General features: G+C 45.1%; 1 protein-coding gene across 5 annotated transcripts in view; it reads left to right on the top strand.

Annotated features, from left to right (window-relative positions):
• The first annotated feature begins 13,452 nt into the window (after window positions 1-13,452).
• The window catches only part of CARD11 (caspase recruitment domain family member 11), a 70,147-nt gene continuing 67,175 nt past the window's right edge, over window positions 13,453-16,424 (top strand). For 2 of the 5 annotated variants that reach the window (XM_061569681.1, XM_061569686.1), the window contains exon 1: window positions 13,487-13,860. The gene's annotated coding sequence lies outside the window, so the exon portion shown is untranslated. Of the gene's footprint in view, window positions 13,861-16,424 lie in introns of all 5 variants that reach the window. The other 3 variants (XM_061569685.1, XM_061569683.1, XM_061569682.1) reach the window with 3 other exon arrangements.

Genomic DNA, 16,424 nt, shown 5'->3' on the forward strand with positions numbered 1-16,424 from the left:
CTGCTGCTCCAAGTCAAAGTCACCCGGGTGGCACGGACGCACTCTGTGTGTGAGTGTGTAAACGCGTGTGTTGAACTTTAAACACAGAGACTTTCGCAGAAATACATAAAAGTGTCGTTAAAAAAAGTGTTGTTAAAAAAATATAAAGTGTCAAAATTTTTAAAAAAATGTAAAAATAAAAAATAAAAAAGTGTCGTTAAAAAAAACATTGCTGTTGGCCTAATGAAGCTAGTTGTAATTACTGGAGATTGTAAATGTTGTGGCTTTGCTCTCCAACACACCGGTGTGCTGTGCTGGTAACGGATTGGCATGTTCTGTTTACGTGACAAACCTTATGAATTTGCTGTGTCGGGTGGTGGCGGGCTTAACGACACATTTATATTTATGCGATCTAACCCAAAAAAACCTGTTATGTATATTTAACTTCTTTCGCACCCTACGTAGCCAACCGTGTTCATCGGAGGTGGGGGGAAGGACAAACATTTTCAATACACACGAAAGCTGTTCTGTTTGGTGTTCTGTATTTAGGTGTATATATGCGATTATCAGCAATGTTTCTTTATATATATACAGTACATTATATTTAATTCGCTCATTACTTGATGACGCGTTGGAAGTGGATCACAAGCACAAAGAACATAAAACTAATTTCTCAATATCACTGCATTAAAAATAAATAAACATACACACGTATTATTGGCAATAGCTCTGTTCTATCTGTCAAAAATGAACATGTATTGCCCAAAAGATTTCACCTGCGCCCAACTAAAACCCCAAAAAATAATACTGCTTTTAAATATAGTTTAAGTCGGTGTTGTTGACGATTTATTTGATATCTTATTAATTTTCTTAACGCGTGTTTTGAGTCTAAGTAATTTAGGTTTTAATTACTTGGATTTATTTTGGCGCAGGTAAAAAAACACCCTTCGGGCAATAAATACTATTTTTTCGATGGAGACCTGATTACATCATAGAATGCAACCATATACTGTATTGTTATGCAAACGCCGGCATGTATGTGAAAATCTAGAGGATGTTACACCAAGCACATAGAGTTATAAAATGAGTTTGTGTACAGCTGCTGGGTGGATCATCATTACATTGCAGGATCGCAAGATGTGGCAGCAGCGTGGGGAGGCCTTCATCCAGCAGTGGATTGAACATTGCTAATTATAAAAAAAAAGGATATCAACACATTATTCATGGAAAATCGTCAAACAAAACTTACAAATACACTACCATAGATCTTGATAAACCGTGTCATCAAATATTTATAAAGACCATTTACCATAGTAAACTGATTCCAAAGTTGTTCATTTGTCTGGAGTAACTTTATCGACAAAAGTCACTAGAAAACCCCAAAAATACGTTAGATCCGTCCATAAAATTGCCAAATGCAACTTCCCAAGCTGTAGAATTGTTGCCTGTGATTGCGCCAACATTATTAGTTGAGCTTCACCGAGTCTCTTGTTTGCAAGAGGCATTTAGAACATACGGACTCAGTTGGTCCGGTATATCAGTTTCTCACTCGACTGCCAATTTGAGTTTAAGTTATCCGTGGCTAATTTAAACTCTGATTGCTGGGATGCCCTCGCAAGAACCACTGAGACCAGTGGCGGCTCGTGACATCTCCACTAGGTGGGGCTGTTGTGAGTGACCTATGAAAAGATGGTGTTCTAATTAAGAAAACCTCATGCTTACTGGCATTCCCGTGAAAGTGATAAAACTGTCTTATCTACCAACGATAGGTATTAATAAACAATACTAAACAAAACAACATAGCACTCAAATGCTGTCCCCATGGTACTCAAGTCCACACTACAAAACCCATTTGTCACTGCCAAAAGCCGGAAGAACAATTACATATCAGCTGACACGACTCAACAAATTAGTCAAGGCAACCAAGACACTACATACTGTACAATAACAGCCACACACCGTCGTACACCCACCTACACAAAAAGCTTTGATCTGTATTCACTGACGACATTAATGCAATGCACAAAGGCCTTCTATTTACGTACTTTTCACGAGAACATGTTTCAGTGTGTGGTCACTGTCTGCTATCTGTGGCAACTAACATCATTTGTTTACTCCGAGAGCGTGCAGGCCGTGACCTGATATATTTGCACAGTGCCAACTCGCGTTGTGACATCGTCATTGCAGCCATGGGCGCCTTTTCACCGCCCTGAATGGGTCTCAAACGGCGTGGCTACAATGCGAGAAGTTCATCGCAATGATTGAAGTGGAAATCTCTCACTCAGACGCCTTCACAGCCACCAGAGACCTCCCCGAGGCACAAATCAGACTGTGGTGTGGCAGCGGTTTCTGATATGAACAACTTAAAATGTTATCTTCATTAGGCAATCTACGTCGAAATACTTTTTTTAACACAACAAAACAATTTAAAGAAAAGTATTTTTCTTATAAAAATTATTTCTCATCTCCAGTTTGCTTGGTGGGGCGGTGCCACAACGCCCCTAGTGGAAGAACCGCGCGTGACTGAGACACCGCTCCACCTCGTATAGTGATCCTTCTTGGGCGCCATGGTGGCGAGATGATAGCTGCCTTGTCTGGTATGCAGGAGGCCGTGGGATCGATCCCTACCCTGACGCCTGCATATTTGTAGTTCGCATGTTCTCCCCGTGGTGGCGTAGATTTTCCTCCGAGTCCTCTGATTTTACCCCTCCACATTTAGAAATATGCGCTTCGAGCATTTGGCTCCTATACATTTCCACACAATAAGCCACTTCGTTGAGCCATCATTTGTGGCCAGGTCACTTCTGAAAAAGAGCTATATAGCTCAGTGGGCCTTACCTGTGAGTAAATCTTCCTGAAAACATAACCATAATTATTCTGGAATATTTTATCTTGGTGGCCCGGAGTCTGTGGTAGAAATTCTATGTTGTTTTATCAGGTGAAATCTCTGCACAGGTATGACCATTGTTGACTTGTCACGAAGAAATGCTCAGCAGGAGGTGATTAAATTGCACTGACCCTTTCAGTCAATTTGGACTGACTTACACCTATGGCGTTGTGATTATGGGCCTTCTGCTCTCCAGATTGTATTAATTGGTTGTTATGTACATTCTGTTTGTCAATTTACTGCTGAATGAGGTCCTCCCAATATACCACGCGGGCATTGCGAGTTATTTTACCATACATATTTCACCATGCTGGTCGGTGAAGGTGGGAGAACATAATTACAATACGAGTTGATACACTGGCCTCTGCTGCCCACAATGTGTTTATATACGTGGTGGTCGCCTACATGAGCACTCTCTGGGCTCTGATGGAATTGAGTGCATTCCAGGTGACTGGGTCAAAAGCTATTATGTATATTGTAGTAGAATATATACCAGGAAATATTGCATGGTAAAATATATTTTGATAACTAGCAATGCTGCCATCTTCCAAGGTAAACTGCCTAATTGGATGTTTCGTAATGATGTATTTCATTTGCAATACAATGTAAGCCTAAACGGTACAGTATCTGCATTTTTGTTTAAACTTATTGACCAAGTTAATGTTTTCTGGACAGTTAATCTGAGGCAGCATACCAGGGGTGCATTTTAGCACACGTATGGCAAGTCTAAACGATACTGTATGTGGCAAGCAGAAATACTTATATGCCGGTCCCAGTGAAACGCATTGCATTCCCATTTGATGGGAAACGAATTAGTTACTAGAGTAAAAAAATTACAAAATATACTAAATTTCATCGTTGTGAAGAACATGATAAGCCGACCATATGTCTCCCTGACATGCTGTGCTGCATCAGCAGATGTAATAGGCAAGGACCCGATTCTAAGAGCCGAATGGCTCACAGGGCTATACCTAATAAATGAGCTTGTACTTGAAGATATGGGTCCTAGTTCGACGCCAAACTTTTTTTACAGTATTACATAACACAAAATAAACATTCGCATCGTTGTGGATATGATCATAACCATGTATTCAAGCAAACGTGACTGCTGTTGACACACTGTATGTTGAAACCGGTCTAGAGTTTGCTTGCACATGCAATGAATAGCATAATTCCGTCACAGGCAGAAGATGGAATGTGCCGCTTTGCATTTCCTACGAATGTGATAGACTTTACCAATTTGATTTACATTCCATACGATGGCTGTAAAGGCCTATGCTGGAGAGACAGAGCTTGCCGCAGTTTTAGTCGCCTGCAGATGAGTCATGGCTGGCACCCTACGTTGGACGTTCGTGATTATTAAGGTGCTGAAGACATTTAACGCCATCGTTCCGTGAGCACAACCAGAATCTCTCTTGCCAGTTTTCTCTTACTCTTGCCATAGCATTCCACGTGTTGATGTTGATGTCAGAGGTTCTTAGGTTGCACTTGCAAACATCTTCAAATTGGAGTTTTGGGTGACCCATAGGCCTCTTCGCGTTAACTACCTGAACCGGGGAGGATGTCTTTAGGTACGCATCTGTCTTGTATTCTGTCCAAATGCTCAAACCAACTTCTCTGTTTAAGAAGGGCCAATATGGTGGCTAAATTTGCCTGCGTAAGGCCATCTGCGTTCGGTGATTGTCTTACCAGGTAATAACCACGGATGTGACACAAACAGTGGACTCTGGTCCACGGACTCCGGTTTCTGGCCTCTGGACCCAGGGAGATGTTGAGCTGCTTCTCTTGGTGGCTGTAGGTGGTTCATTTGTTGCTACCGTACAGCAGAGTGCTGAGGACAAAGGTTCGGTGGATCAGCACTGTTGTCTTGATAGTTAGCTTGGCATTCTTCCATGTACGCTTAGTGAGTCTGCCAAAAGTGGTTGCTGCCCTCCAAATCCGAACATTTAATTCCTCTTTGAGCGACGGTTATCCATCACCATTGAGCCGAGGTAGCAGAATTCGTTGGCTACCTCAAAGGGAGTGTTGTCAAAAATAACAATTGAGTGTTTTATGACATCTTGACCCATGATTATAGTTTGTTGATGCTAATAGTCAAGGAGAATATAGAGCACGCATGGGAGAGGCGGTCCATGAAGTTCTGCAGCTGGCTTTTTTATAGGTAACTAATGCGGCATAGTCTGCGAACAAAATACATTCTTGCAGATGAGACTATGAAAACCTGTCCAGGTTTTCTTTTAATTAATCAACACGACATTGTCTGCTCATCAATTAGAATTTTAAAGAATGTTTTTTTACCTGCGAAACTGGTTTGTCCTCTTTGTTATAACATTCAAAATATGCAATTTCATTTACATGAACTGAGTGATCTGTGAGTCACAGATTGCCTGCGCAAATACAGATTGTGCTATGGACATGGTTACCTAAGTTTGATTTCTGTATAAATCGTTTTTTCGCATACTCACACTCAAATGAGTCAGAACAGCCGACATGCCGCAGCTGCGTACATCATTTCAGTAATGCGTGATACAAGAACATAGAGGAATGGTGGTAAGGGCTTCAACACATTGCCAAACCGGGAGAAGGTGAGATGGTACTGTTCTATACAATAGAATGCAAACATCAATTAGTGTAGCCACAATCAAGAACTCGAGATTAAAAACAATTAAAATAAATCATACGAACTATAAAGTGCTGGTATCCCGAGGAGAGACGTCTTACGTGGTAATGCACGCTCGTGCGGTCGCGAGCGCAAGTGATACGTTCTTTTGATTTGGGGGGGGGGGGGGGGCGAGCAATGTGTGTAGAACGTGGTCATGGTTAGATTAGATACGGGTGAAGAGGGACGAGTCGGCGGCTCTGGATGCACAAGAACCCTGCTGGTATTGCCGTGGGGCAGAACTGACTCGAGCCGATCACGATCAAGCTGCGTTGGTAAATCCCCGGCGTGCCGGAGAGCCGTAGCTCATCTTGGCGAAAATGGTAGAGGCGAAAACAGTCGACGTACAGCTGTGCGGCATTCTATGCGCTCGTGAAATGCATCAAAAGTACGAGCACACGACGCTATCGTAGAGGCCATGTGGGGGGGGGGGGGGAATTGAACAGTTACTGATGATGACCACACCCTCAATTTTCATCACCGCCTCTCTGTTGATAAATTAAAGGGGAGGTGGATCAGGGGTGTGATTGATGCTGCCGGGTGCCTTATCTACCCTTTGGCCTGAAGATCAGTTCTGTGGACGTTTCTTGATTGAGCGTGAGGTCATTGCAAGTGGCCCACTTCTGATGTCTGTGGTCGATTTCCTAGGCAGTTGATGCAGATTCTTAGGTTTTTTTCGGTAAAGTCACGTAGGTAAAAAAATAAAATAATAAAAGTAAAATAAAAATAAAAATCACGACGTTTCGGAGGCAACACAAGCTTCCGTCTTCAGGTAGAACAGTCACACCACGACAGCTGTATCACTTACCTACGTGACTTTACCTAAAAAACCTAAGAATATGAATCCTTGCAGTCACGAAAGCTTCAAATCTAGAAGTTGATGCAGAATTGGATACTGTAATAGTTAAATAGGTGACTTCTGCGAAATTTCACGAGTACCCTGCCAGTGGTTCTCTTTTGTAGGTGGACGGCAGTGATGATAAAGCCTGCAGGGCCAAGCTCTGACCGCTGTATTATACTTGGCATTGATCATAACATACTCATTATTCTCATTCGCAAACCTGGTGCAATGAGAATGTTTTTTGAGAAATAAGACTTTCCAGTTATAGATGTTGTCCGGAACATTCACGATTGGGAATCTCTCAAGTAAACACGCGTGACGGACAGTGTCAAAGGCTTTGCTGAAGTCCAGACAGATGACACGCTCGTTTGTGGTGAGCAGGAGAGCAACGGTGCAAGGTATGTTGACGAGGGCAACAGTGGTGGGAGCCTGAAGGGCGGAAATCAAATTGATCGGAGAAAGTCAAGGATGGTGGTAGGTTGCGTAGAATGGGAGAGATTAATGTCCTTACAACAATCCTTTCAAGCACCGTGGATAAAGCAGAAGTGATGGATATTGGTCTGAAGTCAGAAAGGCTGACAGGGGTGGAATCTTAAGTATGGGATTGATGGAGGCTCGCTTGCACTGCTCAGGAACAGTCTGGCAAAATATCGAGGCTCCAACAGGGAGAACCCAGGCTGGAAAGGATGTCAGGGCCAGTGGCTGTGTGGCAGAGTCTGTCCAGAATGGTGAATATCTCCTGCTCAGAGATGTAGTGGTTTGGGTTGGCAGCTGAATCTGTGGATTTCCTACTGGTGATGGTCTATGAGCGATCATGGGAAACAGTGGCATAATGGGCATTTAGGGTGTGCGCAGTGATGGAGGCGGGCACTTCACGTGCGTAGGCATGGCAGTCCAGGATCTGCCATGACAAGTGCAGTGGTATTTCGCCTGGTAATGTTTCGGCCGATGTTGGTTGCAAGTGCACTGGCTTCCTCAAGTCGGCCTGATCATATACATTTATTCTCGAGTGGCACGTCAGCCTTTATTGCAGGTGTAACGAAAGATGGATCAGGTGAGGTCAGGGTAGCAGAGCTATCTGGGTAGAATTCATTCAGAGTAGCGAGTGCGGTAGTGTAAAAATGGTCAAAGGTTGCTTGAGTGTCGGATACGGGTGACAGAAGGAGCTGAGTTTCAATTTTAGCGCGATTGGCAAGGAGCCTGGCATGTTGAGTGGGGCCCCTTTTACGGAAGGTGTAAAGAATTCTGGTTTTGTTGGCTTGCATTTTCGGTGGGGGGGGGGGGGGGGCAGAATACGCAATTATTGCCAGATGGTTAGTTTTGATTAGAGGCTTCACAACCTTCACGTGGTCATGATCTTCTGTGGAAACAAAGATGTGGTCGAGAGTGTCTCGGCCTCTAGTAGGCTGGGGTACAATGGGGCGCAAACCACTGCACTGGGAAATATCGCCAGCCAGAACATCACTCACCATCATCAGTGGTGCAGATATCACTCACCATCATCAGTGTGTCAGATATCACTCACCACCATCAGTGGTGCAGACATCATTCACCGGCCTTGCATAATCTGTGCAAAACATAACCAGCCAAATGAATGGGATTGTGTCCCTTGTTCACTGTATTACATTGTATTACCATACCTCGTTCACTGTATTACATTGTATTACCATACCTCTAATAATTAATGAAGAAATATATTTCTTGGTGGACATGAAAACACATATGTCTCAATCATCTCAAGCCTCCCATGAATTGCGTGACTTCTGTGTGGCCACCCACAGTCTGACCCCCCTCCCCGCCCCCTGTGAAAACGGACACCACTCCTCCGTGCAGCTGACTTCATTTCTGCTCGCTCCTTCCTTCTCTCCCCCCCCCCCTCATCACTCTATCATCCTCGACATCTTGACCCGGTCATTTCTTCTCCCCCTCCTCCCCTTCCTGCTTGGCGCTTCTTTTTTCCTCCTGCTGCCCACCTTGATCCGTGTCCTCTTTGTCTGCCTTGTGGACTCCCAGCAGCCCTTCCCTTCCACGCTCATCTTGGCCCGTCTGCCGTTTTGCGCAACTGCCTCTACTTCCCTTCCCGTGCTGTGCCACGGGTACAACAACTTTGTGAAATCCCAAATCCCCACATGGCTTTAATTAATCTATATATATAAAATCGCAAATCTGTCTGTCTGTCTGTATGTCTGTGTGGCCGGACCATACGCAGTTTCATTGGACGGCGGTTGCCCCTGGCAACGGGTAGCGACGCATTCGCTGCGGGGTGGACGCCATTTTTAATTCCCGTTAAAAATATGCGCACGCATTAACACGCGACTCTGAGGTAAATTCATCAAAGTTTCACGTCCTCTTCACTCCCCCCCCCCCCACCACAATGTGTGCAATTACTATTATAGGGTCGGTAGATAATAAAATTATAGCGATTAGACAGTATTATTGTAGCGCGGGGGGGTGGGGGATGGCACCCGTACCCAGCCTCAGCCGGGTGGGCAATTTAGGCGAGGCCAGAGGCTCTGCACGGTACTAGGCCTCGACACCCCACCACACTATAGGCCGTACATATTACTGCACAGCGTCCGAGGAGATCGTGGCTGGGGGGGGGGGGGGGGGCAGGGGTAGCAGCCCATCTGTGTATATATGTAAGGTTATTAAGAAATATATTTTTCACCCGGGCAACGCCGGGTACTTATGCTAGTGTAGTTTAAAATATTGCGGAAACAAAATATCCCAAACATTTTGACTTGCTCAGTAAATAGAGTTGGCTGTTATTGGGAGGGGGTTTAAACGAATTGTAAGTGTGACAACTGCAGCGCTGCATTCTTAAACGTTTCCATTTATCTGTCCACTGAAGTCGATGAAGCGGTGATCTAGTGGTCTATAAACCTGGTGTCCTGACTTCGATTCCCACCTATGGCAAAGAGTGGTGAGTGGTATTTGAAACTTGTACGCTTAAATCTGCATACGATTCAATCTGCATGCGTGTGTCTAGATATAAAAACAAAGGCAACCCTTTTTTATAGGACGGAAGCTGTAATATGTACGAAAAAATTGAGCACAGTATAATTGTATTATGTGTAAATTTAATTGCAGTAAATCTGGCACAAAAGTATGTCATCAAACACTTCACTGCAGTTCACTGTAGCACTATTAATGGCAGTGATTCTTGCACAAAACTACGTCATGAAACACCTCGCTTCATGTCACTGTAGCACTGTATATAACTGACCTTCAATTTGTTCAATTTCACTGCTCTGATACTTTATTCTCTTCTGCTTTCGGTCGCTGGGGTTGAAATAAATTGGAATTCGATAGAATATCTGGAAACTCACCGAGAAATGTCTATTTTACCATAATGCAGAAGCATAAATTAGACTTACCTTTTGTCTCAAGTGGTGAATAAATAAATAAAGACACAAAATACAATTTGTTGCTGCGCATGATTATTTATTAGATTCACTTTCAATAAAGAAACGTCAAACTTAAAGCGAATTTGCGAGAAAATATTTTTTTTCCAATCAGGGCCTTCTTCTGGATGAGTGTAAAAATCCACCCGCTCATGAATATTAATGACGGGGGGGGGGGGTGCGGCATATGGAGTGACGTCACGCGCGTTACACACAAACAGACATTCTTGGCTCATTATAGTAGTAATATGCATGTCTCAAATATAATTTTAAAAAATTGGTGACACACCTTTGTAAACTCCGTCAATATAGACGTGTTTGGCACAATCCAATTAATACATGCTAATCATTCTCCTCCATTCACTTAGTATATCTCGAGGGAGAGGGGGTATTTACTTGCCAATTTTGTTCAGATACCCGAACATAAATGGACTTTGATCAGTGGAGTGGAGAGCCTCACCTGTCATACTCCAATGAAAATAGCTGTTACGAAAAGTAAAAAAAGAGAATAATCAAATAAAATAAATATTAAGATTTTTCCACTGATCTGTGTTATAAATGTCATTTCTGTACGATTCCAATCATTTTATAGTCAAAATCGCCAAATTTGCGGAGCTCCGCTGCAAATACAGGGAGAGACGAGAGGTGAGGCAGCGACGAGCTCAGCCTCCCCTCTGATTGCGCAACCCCTCAGTAACTGGATGGAGCGCGGGCAATAAGCGCGTGCTTGTTACGATCTCAGTATGTCACCAATATAATGTTTGTAGACCCCTTCATTTCATGTCCTCGCCTTCCATACTCCAGGTAACTTATTTCACGTATGTGTATAAAGATATTTAGGCTCGCTACAATGAAAAAGCACCAGGGGAGGCAGCTATCACATCTGCCTCATTGAGATGTGTCTAACACGCCCCCTCAGTGAGGCCACGCCCCCTCCATGAGACCACGCCCCCCTCCGTGAGACCACGCCTCCTTCAGTGTGTGAATCTGGCTCTGACACTAGCCAGTGCCTCCCCAGCCATTGACCTCATCGCACGTCACTGGTGTAGAGCTACCCATCTATGACTGAGGGAGTTAGAATGATAAAGGGGAGCTTTTAGGAGTGGAATGGTGGAATCCCAGTATGGAAGCTCTCCTACCTGCAGTAAAAATAAGGTAAAGATGTCACCTAGCTCATGCTCGAGGGAAAGAGCTATATTCGAGTGAACTCCAGAGAGCCCCTAACACGTTCCTGCGGAGGGAGCTGGTAGGAACGTTGGGTTGCTCGGTCAATGGCCAGGGTCAACGGCGGCGTGGTGTATTCCGCAAATATGGCCGACTGTGAGGGCGGGCACTAGCCGGCGTGAGTAGGTTAAACGTTGAGTTTTATAAGGGCACCACGGGGTGACCAGCCCCTCCCCACCCAGCCCCTCCCTGTACGACGGACGGACACAATAATCCCCTGTGGGCTGGTGGAACCAGTGGGTTCCTACCAATATAAAAGGTATTTGGCCTTACCCTTCCACGCTGCCAGGACATCTTGGCAGGGGTGTCAGTACCCACAATTTACCCCACCATACATAACCTGCTGGTCGACTCACAATGGCATATCAATTCACACTTTTAGGTGGACAGAGGAAGGGCATTTAAGAAACTTGCACCATTGCTGCAACTGCAGCGCTGAAAATGGAATCGAACTAGGAACCTCTAGATTTGCAAGTCCAGTGTGCTAACCATAAACTATGGCAGTAATGTGGGCAATACCCGTATGTTCACAATATTTTGATTAGGGTAATGAATTTGTATGACATTATATATCCAGGTAAGCATCTAAGAGTCTTAAGACTGCAGAGTATGTTTCAAATAGATGTTTTGTACATGCGAGGAAAGTGTAGTACTCAGAGAAAACACACGCACACAAGGAGATAACACTCAATGGTCCACAAAGATAACTTCACAACCTATATGTCTTGACTCCATACCTTATTGAGCCCAATGAAAGCATGACTAAGTCTCAGAGCTCTTTCCAGGCATGGAATGTTTGACCTCATCCTATTGTAACATGTTTAATTAAGGAAGGAATCCAGAATGTCCGCAAACAACACACGCATGCAAACGACACCCAAACTTCACACAGAGCATAGTCACAGAGCTGCTTCTTGTACTGCCTCACATGGGCACCCCGCGGGCATGTGTTCTGCATATACAAGGTAAATTATCTTTTTTAATGCATTAAAGATTATTAATCGGTCAGCTTTGTCAAGAATCTCGTTGTCGACAGGGCTCAAAAGTGTGTTTTCTAACTACATCAGGCTCAGTACATTACTCGTTCTGCCTACTACTACTACAGTGAATTTATTTTAACGAGGCAGAATTCTGTTGAAGGCAATAGTATAGTACAATATCTTTTCCGAGAATTAAACTGACGAAAATAAAGCCACAAATATATATATAGAGAAAATCTTAACCATCTCTGATGTTCTGTTGACGTAGTCATTATACAAACCAATGGAAACAAACAACAGGAAATGAGTAAATAACAAAAAAACAAAGGCGACATATCTGGGCTACAGACGGACGTGAGTAAACCAGAAATATTGTACAAGTTCACCGAATAAAAATAATAATAGTTATGCAATGGTGCGAGAGATACAACTGGAAACATAGTACAGAGTACGTACGGCAGTATTTTGGCAGATTATTAAAGGATAAAATATCAAAATAGTTAACCAAACAGTGAGAGCCAACCGGTTTGGAGTGCTTTTGGAAATTTTAATTTGGAATAAAAAACGTAACTCGAGAATGCCATCGAAATGTTGACGCCATTACATTTTTGCGGATGACAATATGGCCAGGAGCTGCATGCCAATGTCGCGAGGTCTGTTTGATAGCCACTAGAGTGCTGAAGGACAGAACTTGTCATAGTACTGGGAGGAACCACCTGGTTCCACCAGCCCACAGGGGATTGTTGTGTCCGTCCGTCCGTCGTGCTTCCAAAAATAGGATGGGTGGGGCTGGGTGGAGAGTGGAGGGTGAGTAGGGGCTGGGTGGGGAGGCTGGGGAGGGGCTGGGTGGAGAGGGTGGGGCTGGGTGGGTTCTGGGTGGGGAGGGGCTGGTCACCCCGTGGTGCCCTTATAAAACTCAACGTTTAACCTACTCACGCCGGCTTGTGCCCGCCCTCACAGTCGGGCATATTTGCGGAATACACCACGCCGCCGTTGACCCTGGCCATTGACCGAGAAACCCAACGTTCCTACCAGCTCCCTCCGCAGGAATGTGTTTTTACTGTTCCCTCCGTCGAGAAAGCACAGAACACGGTGGTTTACCCTTTGGTCCATAGATTGGGTTGAATGGCCCACAATCACGCTGTGGCTTATCTTTCATTTTCCATTTGGCTGCAATGTAAGTTATAAGACAGAGTGGCGTAATTAGCTGATGGGAGTGCGTAATTTTAGGGGCATTACAAGAACACTCTGGAGACAGGCGTTGACACTGAACGTCTAATCAGCAGGGTCGGACTCGCTCGATTTCCAGTAGCCCTGTGCAGACCAGCAGAGAGAGCCAAAACCTCTCCTTAGTTGAACGAGGACCTGCATTTGAAAGCAACCCGGTGGGGGTCGGGGGAGGGGAATTGAAAGCAAAGGGAGGAGCTGCAGTGAGTATATGATGGGCGGGGAAGCATCGAGTGGGAGACCCCTCCTCCTGCACGGCTCACAATCCCTTTTGTGAGCGTTGTGCCCGCGCTGGAAACGTGTTTGTTAGCTTTCGTTGTACCTACCTACCTACCGACCTACCGTTCGTAGGTGTGGGGAGATGTAATTGTATTCTACTCTTTGTGCTGCGTTTTTGTTGTTGTTGTTGCTGCTGTGTTAGCCAAGGCAGCAACCCGTAGCCTGGCTTTTACATGCGTTAGTCCTTTCAACTCACCTGTTGAATAGTTGACGAGTTTAAATTGTGTTTGTCGCCTTGCTACGTGTTCAGCGGACAAAGGCTGGCTGGGACCCAACTCCGCTCGCCGGGTGCGCTCTCGGGACGAGTGAACGTCACCGTTGCCGCCGCACATGTCCAGGTGATCATCCCCAGGTGATCTTCCCCAGGTGAGCCTCCCCAGGTGAGCCTCTCCAGGTGAACGCGCGTCTCGCGTGAGCTCGCTGGTCGCTGTCCGCCGTCATTGACCTGTTGCGGAGTGGCGCGCGCTTCGCGTGTTGTGTGTTGGGACGTCTCCGTGTCCTACGCCGTGCTCATCCGAAGCGCCCGTTCGTGCGTAAATGAGGTTATTGTTGGGCGCCGTTTGACCTTTGGAGCAAAATATAACTTTACGAGAGGCGATTCAAAGGGGCCGCTACTTCGCTACAGTGGCAAACGGTGCCACACACACGACACAGTGCAACTCGACTTGTATTCGCGGTGCAGTTTAGGGTGAATACGTAGATCGTCTATCGGTCAATCTACAACACTTTGGGCCATAGAGTGAACCACTGTAGCTTACGCTGCTTCAACGGAGGTAAAATAGCAAAACGACACCAACTCGTGTCTGCTGATGCCCTCTCGTCGTGGCGAGCAAACCTCAACATTGGCGTCTAGCTCCTGAACATATTGCCCTCGTACGCAAGGATACAAGCAGAATCTATCCACTGCTGGATGAAGGCTTTGCCATGCCGTTGTCAGTCACGGCGGGTTCTCTCTGCTTACGTCTCACCACGCTGTGTTTAGTGCAGGTTGGTAGGGCCCAGCACGGCTTCAGATAATTCGGTAATCGGAAATGTGTCGTCCATTGTTGGTGAACATGCTTCGGAAGTGCTTTAACTTAAGTTTCCATCGTCAGTATATTGTTATATACCTCCAAATAACACCGGGCGTTTCATCGCATAAGCACTATGTTGCTGCTAATCTGTCTAAACGTTTCCTGTGCTTTAAAGATAAAAGCAATTTGATTCTATAATACCGCACTAAATGGCACGCATCGTCTAAGTGCGTTGTAGGTCTTGTACATGTTTCCAGCCTGTTTAGCCAATCCACTGCTGGATGAGGGCCTCCCACGCGTTGCGGATGATGGTTGTTTGACCATACTTCACCATGCTGGTTATAGCAGGTGGAAGACGGTGGATGTTGCTGCGCTGCCCACAACGCCAACTGCATGTGGGTTGCGGGCAGCATCATGGCCACCCATCGATAAGTTACTAGTCAGGCTCAATGCTGCTTAGCTTCTGAGATCTGACTAGGCTGGGCAGATTACGGGCATTTTATACATAAGCAGTAGTGTGTGTCGATATATTTAGAAAGTACACACACCTGCAGTAGTCACCGATACATTACGGTGTCCTGCTTTCGTTGTTGCAACCCGTGATTCCGTTGTAAAACGTCTCCCGTCTTTAACGTGGTCATGAGGCTTTAGCGATTGATTTACCATGCTGAATAAATACACTTAGAGTGGAATGGACTGCAGTGGTTCTCAGAAGTGCGGTCCATGGTTCCACACCGGTGATCCGCGGGGCTGTGATGCAAACGCACAGGTTGATCCCGAAATAGTGACAACGTGTATCCATTTTTGTTTCCGACATGAATGAATAGTTTTTCTTATGAGATGTAATAACGAATAATAAGTTACGTAAACTACCCTAACCCTAAAATCTAAATGTCCCCCTCCCCCGACTTATAAAAAACTTATGCCGCGTTTAAAAAATGTTATGTTCCTGTAATATTAATCATTTTATTACTAGTATTGACAGATAAGCGAATGCGTGTTGTTGCCAGGGGGTTGAGTGGTCCGCGTAAATGTCGTACTGGATTGTGATGTGTCTTGTGGTCCCAACTCTGTCAATGCAAGCATGGATGAGTAGACTTCCGTCTAGAGAGAGTGGGGGGGTCGCTCTTGTCTCTGGCTGGGGCCAGCCAGAATTTGGCATTGGCATAGCAGGAACCTCATCCTCTATATTAGAGTATTGTTTACATAGCGTACACATGTAAATGTGGATGTGATACATTCGTACATGTACGATGTACAACACGGTGTTGTATTCCATAAAACAGGTGTCATAGGCTGCTGCTGTGGGCATACTTTGCCAGCAGAGGGCACTACATGGTGGTCGCACTGAACCATGGGGAGATGGCGTGGGAGAGGTCCTCCAACAGTGTATAGAAAATGGCTGATGATAATGAGAGCTCTTTGAGACGGTCTATTTTGCAATATGCATGCATGGCATATAAAATATTCAGTTGTATGCAATATTGAATCGCGTGTCATTGTTCACACACTGGTCTTGCAATCCAAAGGTAGCCAGTTCAATCGGCAGTCGAGAAACAATGGTGCAAGTTTCTAAAATCCCGCTGCTTCTGACCACTTGGCAGTATACTAAAATGGGTAAACCGCATTCAGTAGATTGGCTGGTCATGTGCTGTTGAGGAAAAGTGTGGGTTACTCCCACTTTTTGCGAGATGTTTGGTCAGTGTGGAAGTGTGGAGGGCCTTCTGCCAGCAGTGGCTTGAGAGGAACAACGAGCATGTTGCTTGCTACCTACATCACGTGTTACACAAAGTGCCAACTGTGACCCTGGTAATTTGAAAAAGAGAGCCATAACTCTGCACCTTGGCACTTACAGTACTTGTAATTTCCTTCTCTCGATTTGCAGTCTTTGAACCTGGGCGACCAGGCGCTGAATGAGAAGCCAGCGATCT

The sequence above is a fragment of the Lethenteron reissneri genome, chromosome 44, assembly GCF_015708825.2.
Source record: "Lethenteron reissneri isolate LAM-NWPU_2019-01 chromosome 44, ASM1570882v1, whole genome shotgun sequence".
NCBI classification, from domain to species: domain Eukaryota; kingdom Metazoa; phylum Chordata; class Hyperoartia; order Petromyzontiformes; family Petromyzontidae; genus Lethenteron; species Lethenteron reissneri.